This window comes from Hibiscus syriacus, unplaced genomic scaffold, assembly GCF_006381635.1.
Source record: "Hibiscus syriacus cultivar Baekdansim isolate YM2019G1 unplaced genomic scaffold, ASM638163v2 tig00002193_pilon, whole genome shotgun sequence".
NCBI classification, from domain to species: domain Eukaryota; kingdom Viridiplantae; phylum Streptophyta; class Magnoliopsida; order Malvales; family Malvaceae; genus Hibiscus; species Hibiscus syriacus.
The window spans coordinates 1,021,988-1,048,489 of record NW_024061914.1 but is presented as its reverse complement, the minus strand read 5'-3'; the positions used below and the strand labels follow the sequence as shown (position 1 = coordinate 1,048,489).

Below are 26,502 nucleotides of genomic sequence, written 5' to 3'. Positions count from 1 at the left end.
GCTTCAATTTCCAATGCTTAACCTCTCAAGTTTATTCAATATGCTTAACTACTACTAGTACTACTATTATACTGATATCATATTTTAATACCCTGAAATTAATATGATTGCTACTATTCCCTTCTTGTTTAGAACCATATAAGAGATAAACAATGCTTATATCTTAGTTTCTGGTTTATTCATTGAGAATTGTTTTTGCTGCTTAAACCATAATGTTGTATATGTTTTTTCATGTGTACTAAAGCACAAATGTAATATCTTCTTCTGGTATTTCTGGTATTTGCTGCTGTATTCCATTAACTATTCCTTTTGTTTCTTTGTTGTAAAAAATTTGCTTGTTTATCCACCAGAACATGTTATCTTTGGAGACTATGTCTATGAGTTATGGGATGAGGAGACGATAAGAAAGATTCTAGGTTTCTTCACTCCCAAAAACATGAGAATTGATGTAGTAACAAAATCCTTCAAGCTAAATGGTACCCTGTTCTGTTCTATTTAGTCATCATATTTTTATTGTAAAATATTGGACCATGTTTCTATGTTCCAAGAGTCTAAGAACAATGACGATCTAATTTGAAGCCATATGGCTTTCTTTGATTTGCAACTACCAGTTGGTTGGATTGTCCCTTTTACATTGTAAATTCCCACAATTATCATGTTTCTTATGTTATGTTGATTCTGTTTAACTAAACTGTGTTTAATTTCTTTTATTTATACTGATAATTATGGGAAAGCAACTGAGTGCATATACTCTTTGACACACAATGTGTGTCATCTTCATTTATGACGGGGACTTCAATGACACGCAATGTAAGTCATAAATGCGTGTTATAAATTTATGACACACAAATGTGTGTCGTCTTGATTTATGACGGGGGCTTCAATGACGCGCAATGAGCATCATAAATGCGTGTCATAAATTTATGACGCACAGTTGCGCGTCATCTGAAATTCATGTCGGTGGCTTCAATGATAGGCAAATGTGTTATCCGCACCCATAGATGATGCACAATGCGCGTAAAGAGGTTTTTTTCTAGTAGTGATGATGACTTTCTTCTTGCCATCATCGACTTCGAGGTCGGGTTCTTTAATGACTAGAGGGTTAGGAGGGATAAGTTATTTAGGTTTTTGAGAAGCGGATCTACGCCAGAAAAAAAACATGACGCAGCTGATGAGCACATCGATGGTGGTAGTTAAAATCATAACGAACTCTCTGTTCTCGAAGAGGATGGTGGCAACCTCAGTAGTATAGTCGGAAGAAATGTTGGAAGGGTCTATGTTGCCCTTGATTATGGAAGACATGAGATCCAGAGGTGAAACTTTCAAGGAACTAGAAGAAGAAGAAGAATAATCCATTTGTTTGGGGATAAAATAGAATAGAACAAAGCAAGTGCAAAAATGAGGCGTGGCACAGACAACTTCTGTCAGCTTCTTTCTTAAAATGAGTTTTGCTGGTGGTTGAGAGAGAGCTATGATGCGAGAAACAATTGTTTAAGGGGTTAAAAAGGGGAGTTTGTTCAATATGAAAATGGAGGGAGTGATGGTACCCAGCGCCAGCGCCAACACTATCGCCTACCAAACCAGACTAATCAAACCCACATAACACAAATGTTAACCATGGTTAAATTTTAAATCAATTTTTTCCTAAAAAAATATTTTGAAAATGTTTAAATTACTACTATTCGGCTTTTTGGCAATTTGACCAAAAAATCATCCTAATAAAAAAATACTTCCTATCAAACACCCTTTCCTAACCATTTCCCGATCTAACACCTTTTTTCAGGAGAAAGAAGGAGGCACATGGCAGGAGACGTTCCTTTGTAAGGGGGAAGGAAGGCGCGTCGCATGAAACACGCATTCCATGGGTTTTATGAATGATGCGTCCTAGGGAACGTGCCTCCCTTGAATGGTGCATCATATGGAACGCGCCTCCTTTGAATGGCGCGTCGTACGGAATGTGCCTCTCATGCTTGATTTAGGGTTTTATATTAAAGTAGTTTTTAGAGTTTTGTAATTGGTTTTAGGTTTTTAGAGGTTTATGGTGCTATATTTGTATGGTTTAGGGTTTTTAAAGAAGTTTAGGGTTAAAATTGATTATATGTTTGAACGTTTGTGTTTTTAAAGTAGGGTTTATGGTTAAAGTTGATTGTATGTTAGATTGTAAGAAATAAACGTTAAACATTTAATTGGAAAATTATATAGATAGCCGAAAGGTTCATCTTGTAAAATAAACAAGCTGATATCACATTAACTGAAACTAAAAGAAAATCAAATAAAACAAGTTGAAACATTAGAAAATATGATTACATGAGTCACTGTCAACGGTTACGTGATGATGAAAGAGATGGACAATTTCTCCTATTGTGGTCGTTTTGAACTATATTTTGATATAACAATTAGGGAAAAATGTTTTTGGACTTGAATTGAATTTATTCAAAGTTTTTCAAAGTTTTCAAAAATAATTCAAAGTCCTTAAAACTTGGAATTGAGCACAAAACAATTTTCTGGACAAGTAGTACCGATACTGTTCTTATAGTATCGATACCAATTGAACAAGTACCGATACTGTTCATATGGTACTGATACCAAAGGTAAGGGAAGTATCGATACTCACTAGGTAGTACCGATACTACCAGCTTTGCTAAAATTCCAGAATGCAAAAATGGTACCGATACCCAAAGGGGTACCGATACTACTATGTATAGTAGTACCGATATCATTTCCATAGTATCAATACAATCAGGCCTCAACGGCTATTAACAGCTAGTTGGATTTAAATATAACAAAGGCACTACCAATACTCCCTTTTAGGAGTACCGATACCCCTTGGTCTGGGCAACTTTATTTTGCACAAAAATTGATCCCCAACGGCTCCAAACAACCTTCAACGACTAGAAACAGCCACAACAGCATTCCAACACTTAAATACAAGTTCAAGACACTTAAAGAAGGGTTAGAACACATTCTTATTTTCAATTCTCTTGTAAATATTTTTGTTTTTGTGAGCTTTTAATTTATAAACACCTTCCTTTCTAGAGGTTTATTTGTTTACACTCTTTTTCCTTTGTAAAGGGTTTTGGTTCTATCTTAGCCATTGAAAAGATAGGGAGTTTTAAATGTTATCTCTCTGTCCTTGAAAAAGAAAGAACAAATTAGTGAATTTGTTAGAAAATCCTTAGTGAGGAGCTAAGGTAGTGGATGTAGACTTGGTTGATAAGTCGAACCACTTTAAATCCGTGTGCCAAATTGTCTAATCTTTTTGTTCTCCTTACTCCCTAAATTCAATTTTATCTTTTAAACTCCTTTGCACTTTTTCGGTTGTCCATTGAGCCTCTTCAATAATCCCAACAATTTATATTAGAGCCTAACTCATTTAGAAGGTTTAACCACCTTGAGACGTTCCTAAAAGAAGAAGCTCTACCAATTCTCGATATAACCGAGAAGAAATGGCTTCAACCTCCGGTGCCTACAACATTGAAGATTCACAACCGCTCAATAAGCCACCCTACTTCAATGGAGCAAATTATGCCTATTGGAAGAATAGGATGATGTTCTTCATTCAAGTAAATGATCTAGGAGTTTGGAATTTGATCATTAAAGGATACACCACTCCAACCGGTGGGATGGACAATTGGAGTGATGAAGAGAAAAAGAAGTTCCAACTTAATGCTAAGGCTATGGACATCCTCTTTTGTGCATTAGGCCCAGATGAATACGGAAGAGTCTCCTCTTGTTCCAATGCGAAGGAGATATGTGATAAGCTTCAAGTCACTCAAGAAGGAACCGATGAAGTGAGGGAAATCAAGATAAGTCTTCTCAACCATAGCTATGAGAATTTCAAGATGAAACCCAATCAAGACATCAAATCTATGACAGATAGATTTTTCGTGATTGTCAATGGTCTCAAAGGATTTGGAGAAGTTATCTCCAATGATAAGTTAGTGAGGAAGATATCTACTCTCTTCCAAAGTCTTGGCAATCGAAAAAGACGACAATTATCTAAGCTAGAGACCTAAAGTCTCTCACTCTCGATGATCTAATTGGTTCTCTACTCACCCATGAGATGATGGTGAAAGAAGAGGAAGAAGATGAAGAGAAGCAAAACAAGAAGAAGAAGGTAGGCATTGCCTTCAAGTCCACTAATGGAGCTATAAAGATTCATGTGAAGAGGTGGATAAAGACGATGAAGAAGAAGAGATGGACAAGGTCTTCAAAAAGTTTAAAAGATTCATGTCTTCCAAGGAAGTGAAGCATGAATCAACCAAGAAGAAAGGTCTCCCCGGTGTGCTTCAATTGTGAAAGAAAGGGGCATGTCAAGTATTAATGTCCTCTCCTAAAGAAGAAGGGATCATCAAATAAAAAGGAATTTTTGGCAGCTTGGAGTGATGAAGATGACTCCAATGATGAAAATGAAGTGGCCAACCTATGCCTTATAGCCATCGAAGGAGATTCCGAGGTATATTCTAACTCGAATGATTTAAATTTACATTCTTTTGATGAGTTACAAGATGCTTATAATGAGTTGTATTTGGAATTTGAGACCATGAATTCAAAATATAATAAATTAATTTCAAAATTTAAAGTTAAAAATGATTTGATTTTGAAAGCCAAAGTTGATTTTGAAAATCAAAATGAAATTTTGAAAAATGATTTAGAAATTTCAAAAAATCAAAATCAATGATTTAGAAAAAAAATAATTTTGATTTGAAAGTTAAGCTTGAGAGCTTAACAAAAGAAAAAAATTAATTTCTCAAAACAACTCATTATGTTTGAAAATGGAAAAATGCTCACATTCCCATTTTTATGGTCATTTGGAACATACTTGTCCCATAAAGAAAAGCAAATCTTTTAAAATTAGACAAGTATGGGTTCCTAAGGGAATAAGGGGAATTGAAACTAACGTACAAGGATCCAAAGCAATTTAGATACCAAAATCCAAATAAATGTCTCTTGTAGGTGTGTGGGAGCAATGGTGATGAAGATGAAGATACTCAAATGCTCTAGCCACACTTGAAAAGGAATGGGTAACCTCTAAGCTTAATACTTTTAATTTTGATTATTTGGTTACTCATTTAGTTTATGCATGCATGAGTTTTTGATTTTAAATGATTATGCATTGTTTTTAATCTCATGTATGTTGAAAACGTTTTATGAACATTTTAAATTTTTTAAATGATATTTTTGTTTTAGTTCATCATAATGAATTTTGTCAAAATTGAGTTTAATGCAAATGATATCTCTCTAACAATTGATATCAAACTTTTCAACTGATTTGATTTTACAAATTTTAAATTTTTGACCTAAATTTAAATGTTCATGCATGTGTTTTAAATGTTAAAGATATCTCTCTAACAATTGATATCAAATTCTTCAAATGCATAACATTTTTGAAAACTTTATGCACATGTACTTAATTTCAATAATTTATATTGCATAAAGTATTTTAGTCTTGGATATATTGAATTTCTTGTGCTACTAACATGTTTGTTACTTTTTGTTGAAATTCAATTTTGCTTAAGTGTCAAGATTTTAAAGCTAATTTTTGTTTGGAATACACTTTTTGAGGGGGAGCTTTGATTTTTCAAATGGTTTTTAATGTAAAAATTACCACTTACTCTTCAAAGTTATTTTAGAACTTTAAAGTTGAATTCTTTTTGATCTAACAAAAAGGGAAAAGTATGGGTTTAAAAAATTCAATTTCTTAATGAAAAAGGGGGAGCTGAACATTTTCACATTTTTCCAACAATCGATACCTTTTTCATTAAACATTTAGTAAGGGAGAGTTTTGCCAAAAATAACTTTTCAAATGTTTTGTTATATCAAAAAGGGGGAGATTGTTGAACTATATTTTGATATAACAATTAGGGAAAAAATGTTTTTGTACTTGAATTGAATTTATTCAAAGTTTTTCAAAATAATTCAAAGTTCTTAAAACTTTTGAGCACAAAACAATTTTCTGGACAAGTAGTATCGATACTATTCTTACAGTATCGATACCAATTGAACAAGTACCGATATTGTTCATATGGTACCAATACCAAAGGTAAGGGAGGTATCGATACTCACTATGTATTACCGATACTACCAGTTTTGCTCAAATTCCAGAATACAAAAATGGACCGATACCCAAAGGGGTACTGATACTACTATGTATAATAGTATCGATACCGTTGACATAGTATTGATACATCAGGCCCCAACGGCTAGTTGGATTTAAATATAACAAAGGTAGTACCGATACTCCCTTTTAAGAGTACCGATACCCCTTGGGCTGGGCAACTTTATTTTGCACAAAAATGGATCCCCAACGGCTCCAAACAACCTCCATCGGCTAGAAACGGCCACAAAAACATTCCAACACTTAAATACAAGTTCAAGACACTTGAAGAAGGGTTAGAACACATTCTTATTTTCAATTTTCTTGTAAATATTTGTGTTTTTTTGAGCTTTTAATTTATAAACACCTTCCTTTCTAGAGGTTTATTTGTTTACACTTTTTTCCTTTGTAAAGGGTTTTGGTTCTATCTTAGCCATTAAAAATATAGGGAGTTGTAAAGGTTATCTCTTTGTCATTCAAAAAGAAAGAACAAATTAGAGAATTTGTTAGAAAATTCTTAGTGAGGAGTTAAGGTAGTGGATGTAGACTTGGTTGATAAGTCGAACCACTTTAAATCCTTATGCCAAATTATCTTATCTTTTTGTTTCCTTACTCCCTAAATTAAATTTTATCTTTTAAACCCCTTTGCACTTTTTCGGTTGTCCGTTGAGCCTATTCAATAATCCCAATATGTCGGGATTTCTATAATGGCCTCATCTTAAGTTTTATCTTGACGTATGTCGAATATCTATAATACCCTAAATACTAGGTCAGTGACTAATTTAAAAGGAATTTAAAAATTTGTAGGACTAAATTGAATAAAAGGTAAAGTATAAGAAATGACTTAAGTAAGACCAATGTGTAAGAGATAGATTTATGGAAGGGCATTTTGGTATTTTTAAATGAAATGAAATTAAAACCCATTTAAATTCTAGGGATTTACGAAAAAGGGGAAAGTAAGTCAAAGAAGCTATCCCTTCCTCTTATTATTCTTTCCAGTGGGTTTGCTCTCCTCCATAGCTCCAAAGGTAAACTTTAATCAATCAATTTTTTCCTTTTGATTATGGGTAGTTCTTGTAACTTTAAGTGATATATGAGAGAAGGAAAGGTTATATAGGATTAAAACTATGAGATGGAAGAAATAATAGAGAATTAAGAAAATGAGTTTTGAAATGATATGTTAAGATAAGAGTGTTTATTGATGTCTATTAGTAGTTTTGACTTGTCAAAGAGGTAAATGAAAGATTGGAAGCATTGGATGAGTTTAAAAACAAGTTAGAAAAGGTAGTGTGATTCTTAGAATCCAATGATCTGGAAGGGTACTAGATGTTTTAAGTAACTAAATAAAGGAAAGTTAGTATGGATAAGTAGAGAATAGTTAAATAGAGTTGTTGAGGGTAAACATAAGGGAATTTGACCAAATTTGAGTATGTTTTGGGCTGAAAAATTGAAAATCTGGGTGATGGTATTGGTACTGATAGAACAATACCAATACTCTAGGCTAAAATGAGATGAATCAGCTGAGTAGTATCGATACTGATGCAATCAATATCGATATCGAAGGGGGTATCGATAGTATGAGAAGGTATCAATACCATTAAAGCAAAAGTGGTATCGATACCGTAATAAAGTATCGGTACCATAGTGTAGTAGTATCGATACTGTGGTAGGGGTATCGATACTAATGAGTCAGAAATTGTAAGATAGTCTAATATTGTTATATAAAAGTTAATAATAGGTACTCTTGAGTAATGTTTAATTATAATTGTTAGGAAATATACTAACAATTGATATTATACATGTATTTAATGGACATGACAAAGATTGAAATCAAGCTCACGAGTCAAGCAAAGCAAAAGGCAAAGGCCAAGTTCTAGAGTAATCAGCTTTGCGTTGTGGATACCAACGCGAGGCAAGTCAGGTGAGTACATTTAGTATGTACGTATATGTTACGGTAGTCATAGATATATAATTAATTGATATATGTATGGTGATTACATAACGAAACTGTGTGAGCAAAAAGATAAGAAATTCATAATTTGTTTATGAATTTCCTTATGATCACTGAGTGTGCAAAAAGTTAAGGAATTCATAATTTGTTTATGAATTTTCGCATAAGAACTTTATGCGCAAAAACTAAGAAATTATATGAATTTCTTTATTGGTATTGTGGGTGCAACCCACGTAAATTATAGTAAGATTGTGGGATTATTGCATTGGCACTATAGATATAAACCAAGAGTGTATAATGATTTGAAAGAGTTAATTGATATTATGAATAATTATTATAGTAGAAACTATTCTAAAATAAAAGATTAAAGGCCTAACTGTGCATTGACAAAAAGGTGTCAATTATGCCAGTTAGATGAAAGGCTAAGTGCCTTTGAGGCCTAACTGTGAATTGACAGAAAGGTGTCAATTATTCCAGTTATATGAAAGGCTAAGTGCCTTTGAGGTCTAACTGTGCATTGACATAAAGGTGTCAACTATTCCAGTTAGATGAAAGGCTAAGTGCCTTTGAGGCCTAATTGTGTATTGACATAAAGATGTCAATTATGGTAGTTAGATTAAAGGCTAAGTTCCTTTGAGGCCTAACTGTGCATTGACATAAAGGTTTCAATTATGGCATTTATATGAAAGGCTAAGTGCCTTTGAGGCCTAATTGTGCATTGACAGGAAGGTGTCAATCATGCTAGTTAGATGAAAGGCTTAGTGTCTTTGAGACCTAGCTGTGCATTTGACAGAAAGGTGTCAATTATGCCAGTTAGATGAAAGGTTAAATACCTTTGAGTAAAAGATTAATGGCCTAGCTGTGCATTTGAAGAAAATGTGTCAATCATGCTAGTTAGATGAAAGGTTAAATACCTTTGAGTAAAAGATTAATGGCCTAGCTGTGCATTTGACAAAAAGGTGTTAATCATGTTAGTTAGATGAACGGTTAAATGCCTTTGAGTAAAAGACTAGATGTATAACAATGCATAACGTTGTATAAATGACATGAAAGGATGCCATAAATGAAAAGTATAATAGTGTAATATCGGCATGAAAGGATGCCATAAATGAAATGCATAATAGTGTAATATTGGCATAAAAGGATGCCATAAATGATATGTATAATAGTGTATTATCAGCATGAAAGGATGCCATAAATAAAATGTATAATGGTGTAATATCGGCATGAAATGATGCCATAAATGATATGTATAATAGTGTATTATAGGCATGAAAGGTTGCCATAAATGAAATGTATAATAGTGTATTATCGACATGAAAGGATGCCCTAAATGAAATGTATAATACTGTATTATTGGCATGAAAGGATGTCATGATTGAAATGCATAATGGTGCATAATAAGTATGAATGGATGCTCTCAATGAAAATAAAGAATAATGATGTAACACCCATCTCCCGTACACCTTTCCATACACGAGATACGAATGTCACATCACTTTTTAAAACATTTTGTCATTTGAAAACCCGTAAAATTTTGTTTTGAAATTTAAACTAAAACATTTTAGTACCATCATAAAACAATTGTTGAAATATACTATAAAAAATTTCCACTTTACATACTTTCCATAGAAATTTTCTAAAGTTTGATTGCATGCCAACATTGTTCAAAATAAAAATGATTATCCTACCATTACGGATGAGAGTCTACCTTAGATTTATGATAGCTGCTACTGCACCCCATATCCATCTAGTATTTGATTTTACCTACACGTGAAATCTACACACGTTAAGTATTTACTTTGTGAGACATAATACTGTAAAGATAACACAATTTATACATAAGTATTTTATGACTATTGAATGGCGAATTAAATTTCATAATCCATAATTCTTTTGTACAATTTCGAAATTATTCTCAGTAGACCCAACATACTTATCCTTCTATATATTTTCCCCATTATTCTTTATTTTCCCTGTGTACATTAAATGAGAAAATACTATACGTGTATTACATCAAAGTGCCAACTGATCATGTATCTTTTATAATCCTCATGAGCGACACCTTAAATACTGTTACACACCATTTTGTATTTTCATTTGGGGCATCATTTCATACCCATTATGTACTATTTACGTTTCATTTATGACATCCATTCTTACTAATTATGCATTGATGTACATTATATATATATATATGGCATCCTTTCATACATGTTATGCATCGTTTATATAAAAATGCATTATAATTCCTTTAGTTTTTTACCCAAAGGCATTTAGCCTTTCATCTAACTTGCATAATTGACACCTTTATGCTAAATGCACAGTTAGGCCATTAATCTTTTACTCAAAGGTATTTAACCTTTCATCTAACTGGCATAATTGACACATTTCTGCCAAATGCACAACTAGGCCATTAATCTTTATTTTTAAACAGATCATTTTCTAATAATTATTCATATTATCAATTAACTATTTAATTTCATTATAAATTCTATAGTTTACACATCTAGTTCCAAAACAGTCATTCCCCAAACAATTCTATAATTTACATGGGTTGCACACCCACTACCAATACGAAAATTCATAAACTTATTATGAATTTCTTAGTATTTGAACTAATTAGTATCACTATAAGGATTAGATAAGTCCCTATTATTGAAAAAAACTTCTATCATAATTCTTATTATAAACATCCTTAGTATGTCCAACATACCTTTCTTTCTTATACATTTTTCTTTAATATTTATTCGTTAATTTTATTTATGGCATCATTTTATTCCTTAATGCATCCGTTCATGCATTTTTAGTTATATCATCCTTTCATTCCTTAATGCATCCGTTCATGCATTTTTAGTTATCGTATCCTGTCATGCCTTAATGCATCTGTTCATGAATTTTTAATTATGGCATCCTTTCATGCCTTACTGCATCTTTTCATGCATTTTTAGTCATGGAATCCTTTCATGCCTTAATGCATCCATTCATGCATCTTTAATTATGGCATCCTTTCATGCCTTAATACATCCTTTCATGCATTTTTAGTTATGGTATCCTTTCATGCCTTAATGCATCCTTTCATGCATTTTTAGTTATGGCATCCTTTCATGCCTTAATGCATCCTTTCATCCTTTCATTTTTAGTTATGGCACCCTTTCATTTATTTTTAGTTATGGCATCCTTTCATACCTTAATGCATCCTTTTATGCATTTTTAGTTATGACATCCTTTCATGCATTTTTAATTATGGCATCCTTTCATGCCTTAATGCATCTTTTCATGCATTTTTAGTTATGTATTCGGTTTAGAGCAGATCATACTCTAAAACTCATTCATAATACTCTTTCCATACATATGATAAATAACATAGTCAATACTTTAAAACATACATTAATTTAAACATTCTAATTTGAATCAGTATAAATCTTCTTCATCTCAAATAATTACAATAATATACTCACATGGATTGCCTCGCCATTATATCCAAAACAAAAAGTTGATTACTCAGGTACTTTGCCTTTTGTTTTTCTTGACTCGGGAGCTTGATTTCGATCTACTTAAGAATCCATAAAGACACACACAATATCAATTGTAAGTATAATTCCTAACATTTATACTGAAACATTACTCAAGAGTACATATTATTATATTTTCTATAACAATATTAGCTTATCTTCACGTTTCTGACTCAATAGTATCGATACCTACCATGGTACCGATATTACTATACTATGGTACCAAAACTCCGCCATGGTACCTATACAATTTTTCCATTCTGTTAACAATGGTATCAATACCATCCTTATAGTATCGATGCCCCCTCTTGGTATCGATACTGCTTGCATAGGTATCGATACTACTCATCGGATTCTACTGATTTTAATCCTGTAGTATCGGTACAGTTCTATCAGTACCAACACCCTTACCTAGATTTACCATTTTAGAGCCCAATTTTTACTAAATTTTCCCATCTAACCTCTTACTTTTACCTCTATCAATACTATTAAACTTTTCTTTCCTCAACCCCATTAACTTTCCATCATTTAACCTCTTATAACATCTAGAATCTTCATAGAACACTTCAACTCAAGAATCATATCATTTTTTTCTAAGCATGTTTTATATGAGATTTAAGGAAATGGGTTTTTGAATGATATGTTTATATATGTATTTTTATTGGAATTTACCTTATGCTATAGTGGAGAGCACTACCCACGTGAAGAAGAAGAATATAAATGGCTTTTACTATCCTCTTTTCCCCTATTAAATCTAATAAGGATATGAAATTTTAAATTCATTTTATTCCAAATGACCAAAATGCCCTTTTAATCATCCAATGTTATAATTTAGTCTAAACCATTATTTCAAATAATTTCTCATCTTTTATCATTTAATCAAATAAATCCTCACATTTTAAATCTTTTCAATAAAGTTACTAATATGATATTTGGGGTATTAAAACTTTCTCCCCTTAAGAAAATTCACCCTCGAATTTAAAAACTTTGTGCGTTTACCACAATACTAAAACTAGAGGAATCATTTAGTTACACAGTTTCTGTATTTCTCTAGTCCATATCTGTATTATTTCTTTTTCATAATTCAATTCTAATCGAATTTATATTTTCACCATAACCCATTTTCCATTCCTGAATCGAGATTTATTGAAACAATTTAGAAGATACTTGATGTTCAACTTTTCCTCTAATAGTACGTCAGACATTTTTCAAAAATTTTCTTGATGTCTCTATTCAACTTAGGCCACTCAACCGACTATTTAGATCTCGGTACCTCTTGTTTCCACCTGAATGCATAGTCAACTGACTTAATGCTTCAACCAAATATCTTTCTAAATTTTTAATCATTGGGAATACAAAGTCTCCCACGATAATACAAACATCCGTCGAACTTGATCTCTAGAAGTATTTAATCTCTTCATTTTATACTTATAAGATTCTTATTAAGAAATTTCATCTTTCCTTTATAATTCTCTAATAAAATCTAATAAAACATCGACTTCGTCACAAAATTGCAAAAAAATATGAGCTAGTACCTTCACAACAACATTGGCCTTTCCTGGAAGATAATCAATGATCACTTCATCCACCTTTAAAGGTTCTGTATATCTTTTCTGTCTCAAGTTCACTCTCTTCAATTCCAATAGTATTTTAGTCTTTTGTAATTAACACTACTATAACGCCGCTCACTATACTGATAATGACGTCAAATATTTTAAGGCAACTCAACTATTGCCGACTCTAAATCATACGTAGATAATTCCTTTTGTGAGTCATTAACTTTATTGAGGCACATGCCACAACCTTACATTTTTGCATAAGTGTACTTCTAAAGCCGTTGAGATATGCATTACTAAAAACCACATAATCTTTATCCTACACAAGTTGTATAAACAATGTTGTCTCTATAAAATCCTCTTTAGAATTTCAAAACTCTTTTGGCCCTTTTCCACTCTATAAAAGACACATCTTTCTTTTAAACACTTAGTTAGAACCAAAGCTAACGTCGAAATTTTTTTCACTAATCCTTTAATAGTAATCAGTAAGCCCTCAAAGAAATTCAAACTTCAGGATCATTCTTTGAGAGTTTTCAATTACTACATCATAAGTTTATATTAGGATATACTTTTATACCTTATGCAAAAACAACCTGACCAAAGGAAGCGATCTCTGCTATCCAAAATCTCACATTGGAATAGTTTGGTATAAAAGTTCTTGGAATAGTTTGGTATAAAAGTTCTTCTATCGAAGAGTCTTAATTAACTGTAAAAAATCGATGTATAACAACATATATTTATCTTTCTTTTCTTTTATAACACATATAGCTTCCAAGATGAAATACTCGGACTGATAAAATTTTTTATCAGTCAATTGAGCCCCTAATTCTCTTGGCTTACATAAGTCATTTGATAAGAAAATCAGAGAAACATGTTCAATACCTTAATAACCATCCACTTTGAATTCCACTTCTCGATCTGGGGTAACCCCACGAATTTATTTGAAAAGACATCTATAATTTTCCAAATTTTTTGAAATTATCTGACAAGTCTACTTTAATTAATTGAGTATTTATCACGTTAACCACTAGATTTATATATATATATCTGACATCATTTTCTTCACCATTACCATCGATATCATCTCAAGTGATGATTTTACTTTCTCTCCAAAAACTATAATTTCCATACCCTCTGCATCTTCATGAACTAATCGCCTCTGGAGACAAACAACTTATACTCAATATGATTTGAATTCATCAAATAACAATTACATCATATCCACCAAAATATAGTCCCATGAATCTTTATTAAACGTTTACTAACTGTCCAATTCACACTTGTACCATAACCTGCTAGATGTTTACCATTATCATCTCACTCAAGATTAAGTTGAATAGAATACTTTTATGCTAAAATCTTTCATATCCTTCTTGAGGTAACCTGTATAACTTTTCCAGATCCATTTAAAATATTCTTGTGCAGTTGAAACATTTTATATCTCAACTATGAAGTCTAATTATCCACCTCATTTTTAATAAGAAGACTTGGCAACTTTGTAGCAATAACTTCATAGCAGTTAATGCTAAAACTTACACTAGTAAAGAAATTTACTCTTTCTCCTATCGTTATGAACTTGGCAATTTTCCAAGTTCTTGAGAATTAATCTCGATTTTAAATAACAATTTATCGAAGTACGAAATAGGGAAAAAATCATTTTCACCAATTTCCTTCTACAAATAACTCCATTAGGTCCATAAAACTTAACATTTATTCTAAACAAACTTATAATCAGTTGATCCACTAATAACTCCTCTTTCTATAAACTTTTAGCAATCAATTTATTTGTCGCTTACTCATTTCGTCTTACTCAATTTAACAATACTTTAAAAATTTTATGTTTTACTTAAATATTTCTCCAATTCAAAAACGTCTTTAAACACTGGGGCATTCCTTCCATAGAATGGAGGAAAATCCCTAGCAGCTTCTACCCTTATACGGCATGATACTAAAATCATGTCGGATTCTTTGGGATTGATTTTAATCTCGACATTCTTTTCAATATCATATACTTTCTTACCTTTTCCTTAGTTTTTGACATATAAAAGACATACATAAGAATAACACTCAAGTTAATAAAGACTGACATCATATCATTAACTTTAACAATCTTAATGACTTGTAATCATTTTGCTAAATTCAATTAAACCCGTTTCAACTAAGGTTTCGACTAAGAATCGGCAAAACTTGTAGCTCTGATACCAATAATTGTAACACCCAACACTTTTTAAAACATTTTTTCATTTGAAAACCCGTAACATTTCATTTTGAAATTTAAACTAAAATATTTTAGTACCATCATAAAACAATTGTTGAAATATACTATAAAAATTTCAACTTACATACTTTCCATAGAAATTATCTAAAGTTTGATTACATGCCAACATTGTTCAAAATAAAATTTATTGTATTACCGTTACTGATGAGAGTCTACCCTAGATTTATGATAGCTGCTATACATCCCGTATCCAACTAGTCTTTGCTTTTACCTACGCGTGAAATCAACACACATTAAATATTTACTTAGTGAGACATAATACTGTAAAGATAGAACAATTTATACATAAGTATTTTATGACTATTGAATGACGAATTAAATTTCATAATCCATAATTCTTTCATACAATTATCAGAAATATTCTTAATAGACCCAACATACTTATCCTTCTGTATATTTTCCCCATTATTCTTTATTTTTCCTGTGTACATTAAATGAGAAAATATATACATGTATTGTATCAAAGTTTCAATTGATCATGTATCTTTTATAATCCTAATGGGCGGCACCTTTCTGTTAACACACAATTTTGTATTTTCATTTGGGGCATCCTTTCCTGCCCATTATGTATTGTTTACGTTTCCTTTATGACATCCATTCTTACCAATTATGCATTGATGTACAATATATATATATATATATATGGCATCATTTCATACCCCTTATGCCCCGTTTATATAAAAATGCATTATAATTCCTTTAGTTTTTTACCCAAAGGCATTAAGCCTTTTATCTGACTTGCATAATTGACACATTTCTACCAAATGCACAGCTAGGCCATTAATCTTTTACTCAAAGGTATTTAACCTTTCATCTAACTGGCATAATTGTCACATTTCTGCCAAATGCACAACTAGGCTATTAATTTTTTATTTTTAATTAGATCATTCACTAATAATTATTCATATTGTTAATTAACTATTTAATTTCATTATAAATTCTATAGTTTACACCTGTAGTGCCAAAACAATCATTCCCCAAACAATTATATAATTTACATGGGTTGCACACCCACTACCAATACAAAAAATCATAAACTTATTATGAATTTATTAGTTTTTGAACTAATTAATATCATTCATAAGAATTAGATAAGTCCCTATTATTGAAAGCAAACTTCTTTCATAATTCTTATTATAAACATCCTTAGTATGTCCAACATACATTTCTTTCTTATACATTTTTCTTTTCATTTTTCTTTAATAATTATTCGTTAATTTCATTTATGGCATCCTTTTATGCCTTAATGCATTCGTTCATGCATTTTTAGTTATGACATCCTTTCATGCCTTAATGCATATGTTCATGAATTTTTAGTTATCGTATCCTTTCATGCCTTAATGCATCCATTCATGAATTTTAAATTGTGGCATCCTTTCATGCCTTATTGCATCCTTTCATGCCTTATTGCATCCTTTCATGCATTTTTAATTATGGTATCCTTTCATGCCTTAATTCATCATTCATGCATTTTTAGTTATGTATTCGGTTTAGAGCAGTTTATACTCTAAAACTCATTCATAATACTCTTTCCATACATATATAAATAACGTAGTCAATACTATAAAAATATATTAATTTAAACATTCTAATTTGAATCAGTATAAATCTTCTTTATCTCAAATAATTACAATAATGTACTCACATGGATTGCCTCGCTATTATATCCAAAACACAAAGTTGATTACTCAGGTACTTTGCCTTTGCCTTTTGTTTTGCTTGACTCGGGATCTTGATTTCGATCTACTCAAGCATCCATAAAGACATATAAAATATCAATTGTTAGTATAATTCCTAGCAATTATACTTAAACATTATTCAAGAGTACATATTATTATATTTTCTATAACAATCTTAGCTTATCTTCACATTTCTGAGTCAATAGTATCGATACCCTACCATAGTATCGATACCCTACCATGGTACCGATACTACTATACTATGGTACCGATACTACTATACTATGGTACCAATACTCTGCCACGGTACCGATACCATTTTTGCATTTTGTTAACAATGGTATCGATACCATCCTTATAGTATCGATACCCCCTCTTACCATCGATACTGATTGCATAGGTATTAAAACTACTCATTAGATTCTACTAATTTTAAGCCTATGGTATCGGTACTATTCTATCAGTACCAATACCTTCCCAGATTTACCATTTTTCAGACCGATTTTTACTAAATTTTCCCATCTAACCTCTTACTTTTCCCTCAATACTATTAAACTTTTCTTTCCTCAACCCCCCTAACTTTCCATCATTTAACCTCTTATAACATCTAGAATCTTCATAGAACACTTCAACTCAAGAATCATATCATTTTTCTAAGCTTGTTTTTAATCATATCTCATGCTTCTAATCTCTTATTTAATCATTTGACAAGTCAATTCAACTAATTAACCTCAATAAAAACACATATAAATACATATCATTAAATAATCCACTTCCTTAAATCTCATATAAAACATCCACCACTTAGTTTTAATCCTCTTTAATCCTTCCTTAAGCTTACATATCACTTAATGTTACAAGAGCAAACCAAAAATTAAAGGAAGAACTAACAAATTGGAGTTTACCTTATTGCTATGGTGGAGAGCACTACCCACGTGAAGAAGAAGAATAGAAATGGCTTTCACTATCCTCTTTTCCCCTATTAAATCCCTAATAAGGATATGAAATTTTAAATTCATTTTATTCCAAATGACCAAAATTCCATTTTAATCATCCAATGTTACAATTTAGTCTAAACCACTATTCCAAATCATTTCTAATCTTTTATCACTTAATAAAATAAATCCTCACATTTTAAATCTTTTCAATAAAGTCACTAACATGATATTTGAAGGTATTACAACTCTCTTCCTCTTAAGAAAATTCGTCCTTGAATTTAAAAACTTTGTGCGTTTACCACAATACTAAAACTAGAGGAATTATTTAGTTATACAGTTTCTGTATTTCTCTAGTCCATATCTGTATTAGTTCTTTTTCATAATTCAATTCTAATCGAATTTCTATTTTCCCCATAATCCATTTTCCATTCATGAATCAAGATTGATTGAAACAATTTAGAAGATACTTGATGTTCAACTTTTCCTCTAATAGTACGTTAGACATTTTGCAAATATTTTCGTGATGTCTCTATTCAACTTAGACCACTCAACCGGCTCTTTAGATCTCAACACCTCTTGTTTCCACCTGAATGCATAGTCAACTGACTTAATGCTTCAACCAAATATCTCTCTAATTTCTTAATCATTGGGAATACAATGTCTCCCACTATTATACGAACATCCGTCGAACTTGATCTCAAGAAGTATTTAATAACTTCATATTCTACTTAAAGATTCTTGTTAAGAAATTTCATCATTCCTTTATAATTCTCTTATAAAATCTAATAAAACATCGACTTCATCTTTAATTCAGCCCTCAAAGTCATTTTCATTCTATTCTAATTGCACATCCACAACTCGCAAAATTGTAAAAAAATATTCTGAGCAAGTACCTTCACAATAACATTGGCCTTTCCTGGATCATTATTTGGGAGTTTTCAATTACCACATCATAAGTTTCTCTTAGGATATACTCTTATACCTTATGCCAGAACAACCTGACCAAAGGAAGCGACCTTTGCTATCCAAAATTTCTCATTGGAATAGTTTGATATACAAGTTCTTCTATAGAAGAGTCTTAATTAACTGTCAAAATCTATGCATAACAACATAGATTTATCTTTCTTTTCTTTTATAACAAATAGATTTTCCAAGATGAAATTCTCGGACTGAAATTTTTTTGATCAATCAACTCTTATAATTGAGCCCCTAAATTCTCTTGGCTTACATAAGTCATTTAATATGAAAATCAGAGAAACATGTTCAATACCTTAATAACCATCCACTTTGAATTCCACCTCTCGATATGGGGTAACCCCACGAATTTATTTGAAAATACATCTAGAATTTTCCAAATTTTGTGAAATTATCTGACAAGTCTACTTTAATTAATTGAGTATTTATCACGTTAACCACAAAAGTTATATATATACATATATATATCTTTCTGACATCATTTTCTTCACCATCATTATCGATATCACCTCAAGCAATGATTTTACTTTCTCTCCAAAAACTATAATTTCCAAACCCTCTGCATCTTTCTGAATTAATCGTCTCTGGAGAAAAATAACTTATACTCAATATGATTTGAATTTATCAAATAACAGTTCCATTAGATCCACCGGAAACATAGTCCCATGAATCTTTATTAAATGTTTACTAACTGTCCAATTCACACTTGCACCATAACCCGCTAGGGTTTACCGTTATCATCTCACTCAAGATTAAGTTGAATAGAATACTTTTATGTTAAAATCTTTCATATCCTTCTTGAGGTAACCCATATAACTTTTCCAGATCCATTTAAAATATTCTCGTGCAGTTGAAACATTTTCTATCTCAACTATGAAAGTCTAATTATCCACCTCTTTTTAATAAGAAGACTTGGCAACTTTGTAGCAATAACTTCATAGAAGTTAATGCTAAAATTACACTAGTAAAGAAATTTACTTTTTCTTCTATCATTACGAACTTGACAATTTTCCTAGTTCTCGAGAATTAATCTCGATTTTAAATAACAATTTATCAAAGTACGAAATCCATAGCAGCTTCTACCATTCTATGGCATGATACTAAAATCATGTCGGATTCTTTTGGTTCGATTTTGATCTCAACCTTCTTTTCAATATCATATAATTTCTTAATTTTTCTTTAGTTTCCAACATCTATTTACACATACATAAGAATAACACTCAAGTTAATAAAGATTGACATCATTAACTTTGACAATCTTTATGACTTGTAATCATTTTGCTCAATTTAACTAAACCCGATTTCGACATAGAATCGGCTAAACCTGTAGCTCTGATACCAATAATTGTAACACCCTTCTCCCGTATACCTTTTTATACACGGGATATGAATGTCACATCACTTTTTAAAACATTTTGTCATTTGAAAACCTGTAACATTTCATTTTAAAATTTAAACTAAAACATTTTAGTATCATCATAAAACATTTGTTGAAATATACTATAAAAAATTTCAACTTTACATACTTTCCATAGAAATTTTCTAAAGTTTGATTATATGCCAACATTGTTAAAAAAAAATTATTGTAATACCGTTACTGATGAGAGTCTACCTTAGATTTATAATAGCTGCTACTGCATCTTGTATCCAACTAGTCTTTGCTTTTACCTACGCATGAAATCAACACAGTTAAGTATTTACTTAGTGAGACATAATACTGTAAATATAACACAATTTATACATAAGTATTTTATGACTATTGAATGACGAATTAAATTTCATAATCCATAATTCTTTCATACAATTATCGGAATTATTCTTAGTAGACCCAACATATTTATCCTTATGTATATTTTTCCCCATTATTATTTATTGTACCAGTGTACATTAAATGAGAAAATACTATACATGTATTGCATCAAAGTGCCAATTGATCATGTATCTTTTATAATCCTCATGGGTGATACCTTAAATACTGTTAACACACCATTTTGTATTTTCATTTGGGGTATCCTTTCATGCCCATTATGAACTATTTACGTTTCCTTTATAACATCCATTCTTACCCCTTATGCATTGATGTACAATATATATATATATATATATATATATCATCCTTTCATACCCCTTATGCACCGTTTATATAAAAATGCATTATAATTCCTTTAGTTTTTTACCCAAAGGCATTTAGCCTTTCATCTAACTTCCATAATTGACACCTTTCCACCAAATACCTAGTTAGGCCATTAATGTTTTACTCAAAGGTATTTAACCTTTCATCTTACTGGCATAATTGTCACATTTCTGCCAAATGCACAACTAGGCTATTAATCTTTTATTTTTAAACATATCATTCTCTAATAATTATTCATATTATCAATTAACTATTTGATTTCATTATAAATTCTATAGTTTACACTTGTAGTGCCAAAATAGTCATTCCCCAAACAATTCTATACTTTACATGGGTTGCACACCCACTACTAATACGAAAATTCATAAACTTATTATGAATTTCTTAGTTTTTGAACTAATTAGTGTCATCCATAAGGATTAGATAAGTCCATATTATTGAAACCAAACTTCTTTCATAATTCTTATTATAAACATCCTTAGTATATCCAACATACCTTTCTTTCTTATACATTTTTCTTTAATAATTATTAGTTTATTTCATTTATGACATCTTTTCATGTCTTAATGCATATGTTCATGCATTTTTAGTTATGGCATCCTTTCATTCCTTAATGCATCTGTTCATGTATTTTTAGTTATGGCATCATTTCATGCCTTACTGCATCCGTTCATGCATTTTTAATTATGGCATCCTTTTATGCTTTACTGCATCCTTTTATGCCTAATGCATCCGTTCATGCATTTATAGTGATGGCATCCTTTCATGTCTTAATGTATTCGTTCATACATTTTTAATTATGGGATCCTTTCATGCCTTAATGCATCCTTTCATGCCTTAATGCATCCTTTCATGCATTTTTAGTTATGGCATCCTTTCATGCATTATTAGTTATGTCATCCTTTTATGCCTTAATGCTTCCTTTCATGCATTTTTAGTTATGGCATACTTTCATCCCTTACTGCATCATTTTATACAATTTTAGTTATGTCATCTTTTCATGCCTTAATGCAATCTTTCATGCTTTTTTAATTATGGCATCCTTTCATGCCTTAATGCATAATTTCTTGCATTTTTAGTTATGTATTCAGTTTAGAGCAGTTCATACTCTAAAACTCATTCATAATACTCTTTCCATACATATGATAAATAACGTAGTCAATACTATAAAACATACATTAATTTAAACATTCTAATTTGAATTATTATAAATCTTCTTCATCTCAAATAATTACAATAATGTGCTCACCTGGATTGCCTCACTATTTTATCCAAAACGCAAACTTGATTACTCAGGTACTTTTCCTTTGCCTTTTGTTTTGATTGACTCGGGATCTTGATTTCGATCTACTCAAGCATCCATAAAGATACATACAATATCAATTGTTAGTATAATTCCTAACAATTATACTTAAACATTACTCAAGAGTACATATTATTATACTTTCTATAACAATCTTAGCTTATCTTCACATTTCTAACTCAATAGTATCGATACCCTTACCATGGTAGCAATACTACTATACTATGGTACCGATACTCTGCTACGGTACCAATACCATTTATGCATTTTGTTAACAATGATATCGATACCATCCTTATAGTATTGATGCCCCCTCTTGGTATCGATACTTCTTGCATATGTATCGATACTACTCATCGGATTCTACTAATTTTAAGCCTATAGTATCGATACAGTTCTATCAGTACCGACACCTTTACCCAGATTTACCATTTTTCAGCCCGATTTTTACTAAATTTTCCCATCTAACCTCTTACTTTTACCTCCATCAATACTATTAAACTTTTCTTTCCTCAACCCCACTAACTTTCCATCATTTAACCTCTTATAACATCTAGAGTCTTCATAGAACACTTTAACTCAAGAATCATATTATTTTTATAAGCATGTTTTTAATCATATCTCATGCTTCTATTCTCTTATTCAATCCTTTGACAAGTCAATTCTACTAATAAACCTCAATAAAAACACATTTCTTTAAATCTCATATAAAACATCCACCAATTAGTTTTAATCCTCTTTAATCCTTCCTTAAGCTTACATATCACTTAATGTTACAAGAGAAAACCAAAAATTAAAGGAATAACTAATAAATTGGAGTTTACCTTATGCTATGGTGGAGAGCACTACCCACGTGAAGAAGAAGAATAGAAATGGCTTTTACTATCCTCTTTTCCCTATTAAATCCCTAATAAGGATATGAAATTTTAAATTCATTTTATTCCAAATGACCAAAATTCCCTTTTAATCATCCAACGTTACAATTTAGTCTAAACCACTATTCTAAATCATTTATCATCTTTTATCATTTAATGAAATAAATCCTCATATTTTAAATATTTTTAATAAAGTCACTAACCTGATATTTGGGGTATTACAAATGACTAAAGAGATAAATAAAATAAAATAAAAATATAAAGAAAGATAGGTATGTTAGGCATACAAAAAATAATTAAGATAATTGAGAATGAAATACAGTTTAACTGAGGAGGATTATAGGATCCTTAAAGAATATAAGATTTATTGCGAACTAAATAAAAATGACATACTTATGTATATATATAAAGATTTCTTTATAATATTATGCTTCACTAAGTAAAAACTTAACTTGTGCTGATTCCACGAGTTGGTAAAAGAAGAGACAAATCAAATAAGGAGTGCAATAGTAGCAACGGATATCATCAATTAAGGTTGACTCTTCAGTAACTATAGGACAATATGGTTTTCTTTGGAAAAAATTAGTTGGCATGTAATTAAAGTATGAAAAATGCTCTGAATTGTATTTAAGTAGAACCTCTTATCATATTTCAATTAATGTTTTGCTTTATATTAAAAATGTTATGTTTTAAGAAAATATGGGAACAAAAGTTTACGGGTTTTTAAAAGAGTAAATATTTTAAAAGTGACGTGACATCTCTATTTCGTGTACGGAAAGATATCGGGATATGGGTGTTACAATATCCATATCGTAATGAATTTGAGTGGATTTTGGATGACTTGGCTGCTTTAATAAGTCTGGATCTGGTATAATTTAAAGCCAAGTCTAAACCTTATTCGAGTCTTTATCATGACTTATTGGGGGAAACTCATATTCATATATCTTGAATACTTGTGAAAGTTGGTATACGGGATCCACATAACGCTTATAGTCTTGACAAGAAAATGAGAAAGCTGTTATGACATGGGAACATGGATACTTCTAAGCTTGAAAAAAACCACAGTCGCAACATCTATCTCATAGATTAACTCTAAAAAAGTTAGATTCAACCCCTTGCAGAGGTCTTGACATTTATGTGACTCAAAATAATTCTTGGGTGTAAGAAAAGTTTATTACAGACATGATGTTTAATGCTGCAACATTTTGTTGCAGATCTGCTACTAATCATGGGTGATAAACATGACCATTTTGTATCCAAGTAAGAGCTTGTCCCCTGAGCTCGGCAAAAAGTTGACCCAAATGAAAATACGTCATTTTAGCCAAAGCAATTACTGGTAAATGAAGGGTCCCCTTTAAGGTTGAATTGATTGCCTCAACCAAGTTTGTTGTCATATGTTCGTATCGATATCCACCATTGCATGCATTTGTCCACTTTTCTTTGTTGATTTCACTGATGTAATTGTATCCATGTTAATTTTTCCTTACAATTCTTAAAGCATAACCTCAAACGTTTGAGGTGAAAGTTCGTAACCTAATTGAGATGAAGTAGTTAGTATAAAAAATGAAAATGAGTGAGAAATGAAATTTGGAAAAATATAACATACCCATGCATATAATTAATTATCATTCATTATTCTTCTTAGATCTGTCATGATAGTTTGCAATAATAAGTCGGATACAGAGACGATGTTGGACATGTGGGGGTTTCCACATTGGACCCAAAGATCCACTGTTGCTTTGATCCCAACTTCGCGGTATAAAATGATACAAATATGTTACCTCATGATAACATGCAACCGTAGAATTCTTAGGAAAAAAGCCCAAGACTCTGTATCTTCTCCTTCAACAAGGGCAAAGGCAACAAGAAGAATGTTATGATTACCATATTGGACAACTGCCAATAATAAAACTTGCTTGTATTTCCCATACAAGAATATACCATCAATTTGGACAACGGGTTTACAGTATTTCACTGCATTAATGCATTGTGGGTAAGTCTAAAAAACTCGGTGGAATTGCCATCAATCTCAAAAAACTCGATCATTATGGTAGGCATGGTGAGTTTCAAACTCAACTATTATCCCAAGATTCAGTTGTTGAACCAGGTTAAACCAAATGGGTAGTTCATTGTAAGACGAATCTCATTCGCTGTGTAGTTTTATAATGGCATTCTATTTTTTCTTCCATGATTTTTTATAGGAGATGGTGTACCTATATCGATATTGTATTGTATAAATCAACACTGCAATAGGTATGTGGGAGCTTACTCTGACCAAGGGCATGTTGTCTTGGCAAATCACGTTGAAGTCCAAGTTTGGATGGTCTTGGTTGAACACAATAACAGTCTACCAGTCTTCATCCTCTTTGAAACATGAACCATCTAGTTGCAGTCGTTATCATGTTGGACACAATAACATACATACTTTTCTGTGGTAGACCGGTCGACTCTGGACTAAACAAAATTACGAATATTTTAATTCTTAATTTCCATCATTACTTCTTCTTTAGATGTGAACTCTATTCCATGATACAAATCACAATCATTAACTAATTAATACCTCCCATAGTCTCCAAGATGAGGCATATCAGGAAATTCTGGCCCGTACATCACATCATAGTCAGCTTTATACACGTGTGCTGGAGATTCGTATTGTACCATATTTGTAAGAATTTCATCTACATCATCATCAGAGTCCATGTTGAATTAAGGTGACTCGGGTTCAATAAATAATCCAGTTTCAACACCATCTGCTCCTGTCTCATGATGAGGTTCTTCTGGAGGAGATGAGGGTTCTTCTACGACTCTAATGTTTAGTTCGAGCAAGTTCACAGATGAATGTCTTCCTCTGGACGGGATGTCACCATATGGGTTATGAATTGAGTGTTATGTGGAAGGCATTGCCATATCGAGGTCGAAGGTGCTGGTAGAAGAATGTCTTCCATTGGAACTGGAAGGCATCTCCATATTAAGGTCAGAAAAATTGGCAAATGAATGCCTTCCCTTGGAACTTGATGGTATGCTAATAGGAGGTGAGTTAGCCATTAATGATGTGAAATCATTACATATTGTTTGAGTTGGAGTGTCAACTAGTTCATGTAAGCCATAGTGGGAGGATAAGGACATACCCCGAGCTGGATGCAAGTCAACAAAAGTGGCATACATTTCTATAATAAAGTTCAAATTTTGATTGAAAGTATC

The 26,502-nt window shown here is 31.5% G+C and overlaps 1 pseudogene; it reads right to left on the bottom strand.

Annotated features, from left to right (window-relative positions):
- LOC120137865 overlaps positions 1–26,001 on the bottom strand; it is a 32,564-nt pseudogene extending 6,563 nt beyond the window's left edge.
- Positions 26,002–26,502: the final 501 nt, after the last annotated feature.